The sequence below is a fragment of the Marmota monax genome, unplaced genomic scaffold, assembly GCF_021218885.2.
Source record: "Marmota monax isolate L192 unplaced genomic scaffold, Marmota_monax_Labrador192_F-V1.1 WCK01_AAM20220418_F8-fsc00416, whole genome shotgun sequence".
Lineage (NCBI taxonomy): Eukaryota > Metazoa > Chordata > Mammalia > Rodentia > Sciuridae > Marmota > Marmota monax.
The window spans coordinates 144533-156675 of record NW_026694067.1 but is presented as its reverse complement, the minus strand read 5'-3'; the positions used below and the strand labels follow the sequence as shown (position 1 = coordinate 156675).

Sequence of the window (12143 nt, the reverse complement as noted above, 5' to 3'; positions counted from 1 at the left end):
AGTCCACACATTCAGGTGGTTCTTTATCAAACAAAATGTCATGTATGAAATGATTTAGCAATAATTCTAATGACATTCTAATTAAATGACCAGGATGGGAGCAAACTTCATCTGAAGTCCCAGAGAGGAGAAGGAGGTGGAAGGCTTGGATCAGTGGTCCACCTTTTGCTGTCATGTGTCCTGAATGATCTCAGAGGGTTTGCAGTTCAGCCCTTGGCCAGGATCCTGGAAGGTCAATAGCCATGCTTAACTAGGCTCAGGACATACCAAAGCCTAAAGAAAATAGAAAGATGGTCACAGGTCAAACTCTGGAAGGTTACTGTGGTGAGGGGCCTTTGGGTCCAAGGCTAAGTTTCTGCTGAGGAGGGGGGAAGAAGTTGGGGTTCTATCCCTACACTTTATTCTCCTGTACTATCTCATTTTTGGTTAGAATGTTAACCAATAACCCTCAATGGAAAAAAATATTCAAAAAAACAAAATACTTACTGTCCAAAAGGACCTGTGAAAGACCTATATGAGAACAGCTGTATTATAGGTTTCAAAACATAGAGCTTGGGACATCAATATTATTGCCTGGACCCCTCTCTGTTCACCTTCTCATTCTTTGTGTAAGTGAACTGCCTGTGTCTTATCCCTAGATACAGCCTTCAAAGTACCCTGAGCTGGGTCTTATTCAAACATTATGCTCAACCTAGACACAGTCTAATTGGGGCTACTCAGAATGGATCCTTCATCTTGAGGCCATCTCTCCTATCCTCTCTTGCAGGATCTTTGACCTCCTAAGAGCTCCTACAGATGTTCTCAGTTTCAGTGCCTCTGGAATTGACAGCCATAATCCCCTGCTCTGGTGATGCACTGTCCAAAGAATACACCCACTCGAACTAGCATATGCCATGTCAGATCCCTGCTCAAATGACATGAAAAGTGAGCAGCCCTCACATGTCCCTGAGAGATACTTTGGCACCAGCTAGGAGACAAAAGCCACCCTGTCTGTCAATGCAGCACATGTCAAAGATGGAGCTGTTACGTTTAGTCATGGGTCAGCAAAGGTACTCACCTCACACTGACACACACAGGTGAGAAATGAGACCCAAACTCCTTCCCTGTCATCTGTCACTTTTTGCCAGCACCAGAAGGAAGGAGATAAAACCATAAGCAAGATGGGCTCAGCTCACTCAGATCAGAGGAAAGACTGACCTCTCCTCACAGCTTTCTAGCCAGGCTCTGCAGGGGTGGTGGGGATGGGGGGAAGGATTCATGCCTGGCAGCACCAGCCTGATCTTCTGCTTTCCAGCCCAAAATTTGAGAAGTGGGGTTATGGCCAAAATGGAAGTATAATCAGAGTGATTCTTGTGTGTTACAGTCATGGTCCCTAGATTTCTGTAAGATATGACTGTCCACTCCTTGGTCCATTTCAGTAGATAAGAGACATAAAATATTTGTAAAGCATTGCTGATCATGTGTTTAGTTCTTGGAAAGCTGTGGAAATCCTTCCAGCACTAGGTTCTCACAAACAGCATTGACAAAGACAGAAGGCTAGAGAAGTTAAGACACTCATCACAGAGTGTGGACATCAGTTGTATTTAGTTCCTGTTGTTATTGAGGACCAGGGTCAGATATCTGCCACATAAAACCCATTAAGCAGAAGGGTGGGATGTTCAGATGGACATTTCTTTGATCAGTACACAGACTATGGCCATCCCTGAAACTGTGTGTATCTGATTGTGTGTATGTATCCAACATTCCCCATAATTAAGTCATTTAAAAAACTCCTCTCTGATTCCAGTATTAATCTTTTCACAGATGGAGAAACTGTGGCTCGGAGAGCTGGAGGAACCTCCCTGCATTCAGAACTTAAATGGGGCTGACAGCAGAAGCACATATCTGGTCTTCAAACCCCAGAGTCCCTGTTCTTCTCAATTATCCTGTGCCTTCTCATTATGCTTTCAAGTCCAGGATGCCAGTCTCTTCTCATAGTTCTAGAGGTTCTTGTTCGTAACATGCCATGGAAGGAGTAGAAGAAATATCCCCTTCCCTATCTAATGGAGCAAAGTACACTTGGATAAAGGAAGAAAGGTTTCTGACAAGAGGGTCCAGAAGGCCTGAGCGAGGAGAGGAGATGGGTGGGGAGACAGGGCATGGATGGCCAGAAAGGACAGCTCTGAGGTGAGTCTCCTGAAAGGATACTTGATAGACTTTCTTTCTTTGGGAGACTTAAAAAATATCTCTCTCTCTCTCTCTCTCTCTCTCTCTCTCTCTCTCTCTCTCTCTCTCTCTCTCTCTCTCTCTCTCCCTCCCTCCCTCCCTCTCTCATCTTTGTACTTTGATAGAGAGAAACATACAATTGATGTCCGGGGAGGGTAAACCACAGGGACAAAGGCAAAGGAGAAGTGAAGCCAAAACCTCTGTGCCTTTCCTCTTCCTCCTCAGGGACTTGGAGTTACAGCCCCACATCCCTCTCCAGAACCCGGATACCCATGATTTTTCTCCTTGAAAATCCCCTTATTATGCAACTCTGCTCCCAGGACATTCCTAAGGAGAAGAAACTTGGGGCATAATTGAGGTCATTTTGGCAACACATTGTTATGGTTCTTCAATATCAGTCAGTGGGAACAAGGCTGTGAGAGAGAAGAGCTACCCAGGGAAAAATATGCTCTGGGTGAAATGGATGGGCTGAGATGATCATGTGTCCCAGAGGCCCATTAGGCCTTGGGATCCATCTGGATTTCTGTTTGTTGAAGGAACACTGATGGAGGTTTCCATGGGTGGAAATGAATGTTGGCTGCTGTGAGTATGGCAGTACCTGGTCACCACGGAGTGCAGCAGGATCCTGTCTAAACTGAGGATTGCCAACCAAGAAGGGAAAAATAACTCAAAGCAAAGACAGATTATATTTAGGTTCAGAACAGATTTGCATAACAGGAAATAGAGTTTCAGTTAGAAACCTAGCAAGTGTTCCATCAAGGTAAAGGCAGACTGAGGTATTAAAGAAAAAACAGGGATGAACAGGTGAAGTAACTTGTTTTTAACTTCAATAGATCATTGCATTAACCAAGTTGTTTTGGAATAATTTGGATTGGTTATGAGGTCTGTCCATACATTAAGCTACACATGCTTGTTTGTTAGGGGGATATCACCAGGGGGATTATCAGCAAGCTCTTAAACTCTTAAGAAAGCATTGGCACAAGTCTTGGGAATAGAATCTGTTACAGTTGGTAGTCTTATGAGCACATATTTTTTCCAAAAAATATTTTTTATCCAGACATTCAATCATGGGTCTTTGTCTATAAACAAAAGGACAGCCTGTCAAACTCTGACCTCTAAGTCTTACACAGTCTTTCTCTCTCTTGACCAGAGTGCAATCATTTTAAATTTTCCAGGATCCAGCAGGAAAGAGATGGCCCTCAAAAGAGACAGGACATGTGACTCGACCCCAGGGGTGATTACAGAGTAATGTCCAGAAGGCAAGGGTGTATATTTCAGCAAGGTTGTGGGCAGGACCACAGGGAGCATAGTTTGGCCTCTCCTGCTGTTATAGATTCTAGAATACTATTCCCTCATACTGGGAACCATATCCTAATACATATAATTAGTCAACACACATTGTTCTCCAAGTTTTTTCCCATGACATTTTTTGTGTATGTCTGTGTTTGAGTATGTTAGTGTACACACATCCTCATGTGCATTATGAGGAGTTACCAAAGAGGAAGAACTCAACTCATGATGAGTGGGGATCCCCCAAAATATTGCTGAAATGAATTGAAGGAAACACCACTTAAGGCATAGATATTTGTTTAGGAAAGTGAAAAATAACATGCAAAGGAGGATAAGGGCCATCTGAAGAGTAAACAACACTTTTGGGGGTTCTTAAACTCTTCTTATAAAGGAAACTTAAAGAGAGGTAGGCATGGGAAGGGATGTGGGGACAACATCCTCTGTTGATCCCATCACAATTTATGGTGTAGGGAAATTCTCAGGATCATTAGGCTAATGTGGTCTCTGATATATGAATAGTAGATAACATTGTAAAGTCCCATATATTGAAGCTTCCTGGAAAAGTACCTTATATCTTAGATTTTTTAATCTCCCTTTACTGCAGCTATTCTAAAAAAGGATGTACTTATGGGTGAAATAACAGTGCATAGGGAAATTTTCAAAAGTGGGTGCATTTTCATTAACTTTAAAATTGTGAGTGAAGATTTGAAGATTTATTAGGAATTTGAGAGTGGCAGCCCTGGGGGAACCATCTTGGTAAGTGGCAGGCCTAGGAGACAGAACTGGCTTGGGATTGAATTGATGAAGAGCAGCTCAAGCCTTTCAATCAATATTATATTTCCTTGGCTTTCCTTTAGTTTCCTTTCTACCAATCATTTATTCATAGTTTATCCATGTGTAGGTAGGTGTTTTTAATGACAATGACATTGTACTGCTACCAAGATCTATGCAATCAGCACAATCTGACATCCTACTTATGCCAAATCTTGGTCTTCCTCAGAAACATGGTTTTAGAAAGACCAGCATTGAAACCTAATCAACTGATGAGATATCAATACTTGGCTTCACAGGAGGGTCAGCATTCCTCCAATGAGAAAATTAGACTTCATTTCAGCATGTGGCTTTTCATCCAAAAGTAAGAGCCCAAGCCTTGTAGATGCCATAAGGATTGTTCTACGTGGCCTACAAGATGGCTAACTTTACACACAGGCAGTATCCCTGAGTGAAGTTTTATTAACAGGGTGAAGATAAAGACAATGGGCACATCAATTCCCAGCTATACAAGGAAATCCAGAGATGTCACAGAGGAAATACACCAGAGTCCAAGGGTGAATGGGGAAACATGGAGCACTCTCCAGAAAATGGGCACCCTATGTATACCAAGTGATAAGATGGTGGGCATGGTGCAGAAACCTCCTATTTTGCTGGTATTTCCCATCAGAGACCAATGACCTCACTCTCAAAAGCCCTGGATCTCAAGAAAAAAGATTTAGAATTTAAAGCTAACTAAAAAAAGCTGTTGAGGAAGTCTGTTGCTTTCTGGCTGCTGCTGTGGCTACCCTGAATATAGAGGGCTCAATAGTGAATGGTTAAATAGCTCCCATCTCCTGCCAACATTGCAGCTTAAGAAGCAAGGAGGGCACAGTGGCAGAAGCAGCAGCAGGTGAGTTTGGTGGCAGGGTGTTAATCATTGGAAATACCATAAGGCAAAATGGAAATCTGAGCTGCAGTGAGGAAAGATTCAGAGTGTTTCAGGCTTGTGAGTTCCTCCTCTGGGAGAGCTGGAAGATGGGCTTGAGAAAGGGATAGTCTTTTCTCATCTCTAACACAACCTGGAACAGGTAATGGGGCACCTTCTCTTCTTTTCCCTGAGAACTTGATATCCAGAGAATGGGGAGATTTTATGAGCCTATGATAGTAGTACCTAGGAAAGAGATATCCTCATATGACCTGAGTTGGCCCATCTCTGGAATTCCAGAAGGAAGGGCATCTATTCCCATTGAAACCTAGGAACATGGAAGGAGCTTCTGATAAATGACAGCAGGCCAAGTCCTGCCTCTCCAGTGGGAAGGATGTGCTCAATTCAGGTGTGACCCAATGTAACTCAAAGCACAGGCTCAGCTGTGATGGCCATGGATTCCTGTGACCCTTGTGTTATCACTCCACCAAAAATATCATTTCCAGGGTTTGAACAAAGCTGCCACATTGTCTGCACTTTCTTCCACAGTGCCTTGGTTAATGATTTTAGGAGTTAAATTGTAGGATACTTACCAAAGGACAAATTGTCAGGGGGCAAATTTTTAAAAAGAGACACAGAAATTTCTTCTAGCTCCACTGTCTGCATTCCTACTGATATCTCATAGGAATGAGGACATGCATAAGAGAAAATCATGCTTTGCTCAAAAAAGTGGTGAAAAAATCACACTTGGGTTATAGTAGCTACAAATTCCTTATCCAACTAATGAGAAATTAAGTCAGGTGGACTATTTGTATGGGAAAATTCCTGACTCCTAAATAATCCTTCAAGTTTTCCTTCAGGTTAAATGCCGCTGTCCGGCTGCAGCAAAATAAAATAACCTGGGGGTGACGAGCAACTTGTGTACATTGATACAGAAGGAGTGGGAGCCCTTTATTGTAGGACAGGAGGGGTATATATATATACATTCCACACAGCTTATCTAATTAGCATAAACTAGATACAGCAGTCAACCAATAAGAAATCTCCACACTTAATGGCTCGCTGGCGCCACCTCACAAACCACTCCCCCTGGCAAAATGCCAGGCGCCATCCCGATTTGTTTACAGACTCTAACAATTCCCCGTTTTGTTTAATTTAAATAACGACCATAGTGGTTTTTACATAAACACCATAAATAATCTGCTACAAGCACAAGGGGAGGATACAAAATGCTACAATACCAAGCCAATTCATGGCTCCAAGTAAGAAGCCCTTGGAAAAATTATACCAGCAATGACACCTTTAGCAAAGATACCAGTTACAATTTGTTGTAGATTACAGTTTGTTGTCTCAGTCCAGGTAAAGCAGTGTCTCAATAGATTAACTCACAGTCCAGGTAAATCACAGTCCATGTAAGTTCTGCAGGCAGCTAGCTTAAATCACAGTCCATGTAAGTTCTGCAGGCAGCTAGCTTGATCCGAAATCTTGTCCGTTTCTCAGCCGAAGTCTTCTCCGGTTTTCAGCAACACTGGAAATTCTTCTACTTTCATCTTCACTGGCACTGGGACGGAGGTAGGAACGCTGGATGGCTAAAGAAAATCCTGTAGTATTCCAGCAGGCACTAAGAAAACAACCTTCTGAACAATTTTGTACATTATCTCAAGGTTTTTTACATTTGAAAAAAGGCTTAATAGTGCTCATTACTCATTAGCTTCCAGGTGTGGGAGAACCATTGTAGTTACTGGCCTTGGAAATGATCAAACTTCAGGGACGCAGGCCTGTCTTCCACCTGCAGCATCCCGGGCAGCCCCAGGAGAGTCCGGGGAGTGTTCTGAACTCAAACTGCCACTGGGCACAGGGAGCAAGAGCCCACGAGACTGTGCCTCCAGGTCAGGTCAGGATTTGGGCTCTCGCAGTGGCGTTCTGCTCCCTGGATGGGGGGCGAGGAAGAGCCGGCTGCCGCCACTTGGAAAGTCCTTGCTGCGCCATGACCAGCTCGCGCACATGGCAGCCAGGCCAATTCACTTCACGCACGCTCCAGTAACGAAAAGTATTCAGTAATAGCCTTTTGCTGCAACTTTTTTCCTGATAATCCTTCTTCTTCTGAACTTTCTTTTTCTTTCTGACTAGAGCTCCTGGGCTCTTATCAACACATGCCCTAACTATTCTTGGTTCCACTGGGGTGCCTTCTTCCCTTATCAATTTACCTAACACCCCTTCCATATTTTCATCACAAAGACAATACAATACACTGAGACAAAACAAGACACAAACATACTGCATCAATCTTTTCCATCTTCTTAAAATGGCCATTTTTCCTCTCGCCCTATCTGCCTAGGGACGAGCAGATTTGCTCCCGTCCTATCTAGGGATGGGCAGCTTTTTTTTGGTCACTTACCCCTGAGTGTCCCAGGGCTCCCCGTATGGGCCACCATCGACTTGTTTACAGACTCTAACAGTTAAAGATCACAAACAGTTTGGGCAACAACTGTGTCTCAGGGGCTGAACCTGACCTTCTTCCTGCAGGCTGTCCAGGGATCCCTTCCCTTCTTCTTGGGCTCCTGCTTTAATCTTACCAGGTCCTTGATGGTTGTGTCTAGGTCCTGGTCACTGTCCAACAAGCTCCCCCTGTCCTCAGAGCTGTCCCCTCTACCCAGAGGTCTTGACAAATGCAAATGTCACTGAGCATCAAAAGTCTCCAGAGGACAGGCTGGCTCCTGGCCTGGCACTCCTTTCCTGGAGACTCTACTTTTTCCTGGTTGGATGGGTCTTGCCCAATGCATCCAGGCTGAGTATGCCCTGAATACAATCGCCATACTGGGCACTTTCTTCTCCCTTGTTTTCTTGGGTGTGGACAACCTCACAGCACGAGTACCACCTCTTCATTTCCTTTTGCAGCTCTGTGGTAAGTCTGGGGTTTCAGAGAAAGGGACCTTGGGAACACCAGTCTGATTGCTGGGGCCCAGTTGGGGGAGTAGGCCTGGGTTGGGATGTGAGAGCTTTTGGCTCTGGCCAGCAGGCTTCCTGACTTCGGAACCAAAAACATCCAGATATCCTGCTCTATGATGTCATAACTGTCCACAGAGCTGCTGCCCCCTTAGAGTGGGAAGGCACATTGGGGGAGCAGAAGAGTGGGCTCATAAATGCAGGCCCATTGCTGCCCTCCACAAGTGGTCTTGGAAATATCCCGGATTGCTTCAGTGCACATCAGCTCAGCACATGTGTCTGCCCAGCCAAGGCCCCTTCCATAGGCTCCATCCTGGTGGTGGTGCTTGATGGAGGTGCAGCAGCTGTGGCATCCTTTGGTGGCTTGGAGTGGTGGTAAGAGTCCAAGGCCTTTGGGCTGAGGTCTGTGCCCCTGGGGACTGCTGGGTTCCTCTTGCTGGGTGTTCTCCTGGGGGCTTCAGGAAAGGCAATTTTCAGTGAGCTGCCCAGGCTGCTGGCAACTTTCAGCCCCTTCTTGCTGAGCTGGGATCTTGGTGGCAGATCCCTGCTGGCTCCTTCCTGGTCTTCTCCAACTGACCCAACTGGATGACCTCCTGGATGCCATCATTGATGCTGGAGTCAGAGACCTTGTGCTAGGGGGCCAGGGTCCTGGAGCTGATGCCCCTCCCTCCAGCTCCACAGATCCTCTTGTCTGTGCCACTTCTCTGTGCTGCCTGGGGCTTGGGTGCAGCAGGCCTTGTGCTGCCCAGGTTCTCAGGCTCTGTGGTAACCTTAGGCCTGAGGCTGCTGGGCACTGTGCTCACCTTTGCTGACCTGGAAGGTCTGTGGAATACAGACTCCTTCCAGGCTCCATCAGACTGTGGCGGGGCAACACCCTGACAGGGGGCTCCTGGGTGGATTTCAGGGTGGATTGAGCAGAAGTTTCAAGTCTGTTTTATTATCCATGGACCTGTCACACTTTTGGTTTTCATTTTATCTTTTCTCATTCAGAAACTCATCTATTTCTGCCCAGATGCTCTGATCAAAGGAGTCCTCGCTGCTCACCCTGACTGGGGAGGCCAAGCCCTGTTTCCCACAGGCCTCCATGGGGCTGCCAGGAACATTGCCTGACACCAGGGTAAGTTTAGGGGGACACAAGGCGGGCAGGGTGTCACTATGTGGAGGATCTGTTTTGCATCTGCTGTCCCCACCTGCAGCCCTGCCAGGCTGGGCTCCATTGGGTATGGGCTGTTGTTCTAAGGAGAGCAAGAACCAGAATCATTGTACATAGCCCTGTACATATGGATACTAACATGATGCTTTTATTTAACAGATGTGTCCTGGTAAATATGATTTTTGTGGTTTTTTTGTAAATTAAAGTGCTGTAAAAAATATTTTTAGAAAATGTTGTCTTTTGATTTTGAAAGGTGTTTCTAACTGAAGCTTTCTGTGGTTCACTCAGGAGCCATTGATGAGCCCAGAGTTTGGTCTTTTCCTTCACAGTGAGGGTCACCCTGGCTGGAACTCTGGCCAGTTGCTGGTTCAGATGTTCAAGCCTAAGGAGGCAGTGGCCACCTTCTGGGAAGCACTAAAATGACTTAGTGTCTGTCAGAAGCTCCCAGAACAATGCTTTTAATAAAGGACACACTGGTCCCTAGCAGCCAGAGAAGTTCCTCCAAAAATTGTAATCACAGCCTTGGATTAGTAAAATGTTTCTAAGCACAGTGGCCAGGAAGCAAACTGACAAGCCAGTGTGTGCCTCATGAGATGTCACAGAGATAGTGGCTCACTCTGCAGCCCAGTCCCCTTGTGTCCAGTCTCCTGCAGTCACTAGGTGATTTTAACATCTACATAAACCTCTTTTTTTAGGACAGCTCCTGTTCTCCTCTTTTGATCATGGTTCTAAGAGATCTTAATGCATGTACATTTTAACTGTCCTTTTCTTGATGTGTGCACACAAGTGAATAAGTACAGCAATTAGGTGGTTTGTTCCACAGACAACTTGGCCAGAGCTCAGTGCTGGGGACAAGCCTTGCATACCTCCATATCTGCCATCCAGGAGCTGCAGCCCAGTCAGGGGTCTGACCGTTGACAGAGCCAGTACTGTCAATGCTTCCTGCAGCCCACCTCCTGGGACAGAAGGGTGCTGGTTGTAGGCCATGGCCTCTGGTTCCCTGAGTCAAGGCCAGATGTTGCTGCCTTGGTTTTCTTACCTTCCGCCCTGTGGTACTAAGTTATCCATAGTCACTTTGGGAACAGGGTGTGCTGGCCACAGGGTGTCCTCCAGTCACCCCATGTTCTGCAACTCTGATTCAGCTGTGAGGCAGAGTCTACCTTGTAGCCAGAGGATGTTGTTGGTATTCTAATTGGATGTGAGTCTTGTTCACCTTCTGCACCCCTGGGTATAAACAGAAACCCAATTCTGTGCCCAAGTGCAGACCCCGCCCACAGTGAGCATCAGCTGGGTGAAGTTGTGGTCCCGAGTATCCCAATGTGCCTGTGATAGTTTCCTTGTGGTGCATTCACTCACTTAAGTGCTTATGAGAAAAACAGTTCCATGTAATCCATGTTCTTTTATTTAATTTTTTGAAGAGTACTTTTAACTCTTGGAAACAAAAATCTGCTTTTTTCCATAAGCACTTTTTTTAATGAATAAATTAAGCATCACACACACACACACACACACACACACACACACACACATACACACAAAGGATCACAAACAGGCCATTTTAATTGATTAAAATCTAGAGTATTTCTGCTATAGATTTCTAAGCAGCCAAAGGGCACATATCTTTCCACCTCCCAGGCCCTGAGCCACCCAGAGTTTACTTGGGGCAGTGCCCCCACAGGCAGTAGGATGACCTGGCTGAGTATTCAATATATATATTGAACATCAGGTGTTTGAGTTCTGGGACATCAGGTGTTTGAGCTCTGGGAAATTTCCAACTTAGCCTGGCTCCCCATCCTGCTCCCATCTTTCTCTGCACAGATGACATGGTCAGTCCTGTCCCTAGTCTCAACTTTTGCAGGACCCTCAACTGAATCCACTCCATATCCTGTCTTAGTCCAGGCAGAGCCTCAGGATGGAATGTTGGAATGGGTCCTTTATCCTCAAGCACCCTCTTGTCTCCTCTCTTACAGGCCCTGTGGCTGTTTTTGAGCTGACACAGCTGGCCTTGGTGTCATTTGATATGGGACAGATGGCCACCATAGTCAGCTCTGGAGACAGCGTTGCCAATGAATATGCTGGGCACTGGTACCAGCAGAAGCAGAAGCCAAGTCTGAATCCTATGTGGATCATCCAGCTCTTGGTGTCCACAGCTTCTTTGGTGTTAGCAGAGGCAGCACTACATGGGGCCACCTACATGGGGCCCAGGTCCCTATGTTGTAGAGAATATTCTCCTGGTGGTGGCTCCAGTGTTTATCAGCCTTGCCTTCAGAGTTCAGGAGGGTCAGGTACTCCAACACCTCCTGCTCTATGCTAGGCCTGCAGAACAAGGAGGACACCAGTAGACACAACCATGGGGAGGTGGGGTACACAGAGGCGAGTGGCCCTGTCACTGTCATCTATACCAGTGGCCCTCCAGAGAATGCCCCCTAGAGGCTCACACAACATATTCCAGAACAGCTTAAGTCCCCAGTTCTCCCTGATCATGTCTTGAACTGATTTCTTCCACCACACTCTTCTGCCATGATGTTCACACTTGCCTCAAGACCTAAGGAATGGAGTCAATTGTTTATGGATTGCGACGTGGGAAACCTTGAGAATCCAAATAAATTTTTTATCCTCTAAATGTTGTGTTTTTTCCTTTTTCTTTCTTTCTTTTCTTTTTTTAATAGTAGAATGCATTTTGACATATTGTACACAAATTGAGCACAACTTCTTCCTTGGGTGGTACATGTGGCAGAGTCACTCCAGTAGTGTAATCCTACATGTATATAGGGTAATAATGTTTATCTCATTCTACTGTCCTTCCCATCCCAACAGTCCCACTTCTCCCCTCAGTCCCCTCAACACAAATCAAAGTGCCTTTCTGATTCT

The 12143-nt window shown here is 45.6% G+C and overlaps 1 pseudogene; it reads right to left on the bottom strand.

Annotated features, from left to right (window-relative positions):
• Nucleotides 1–8380: 8380 nt before the first annotated feature.
• LOC124106624 (protein phosphatase 1 regulatory subunit 26-like) lies at nucleotides 8381–10259 on the bottom strand (annotated as a pseudogene).
• Between the last annotated feature and the right edge of the window lie 1884 nt (nucleotides 10260–12143).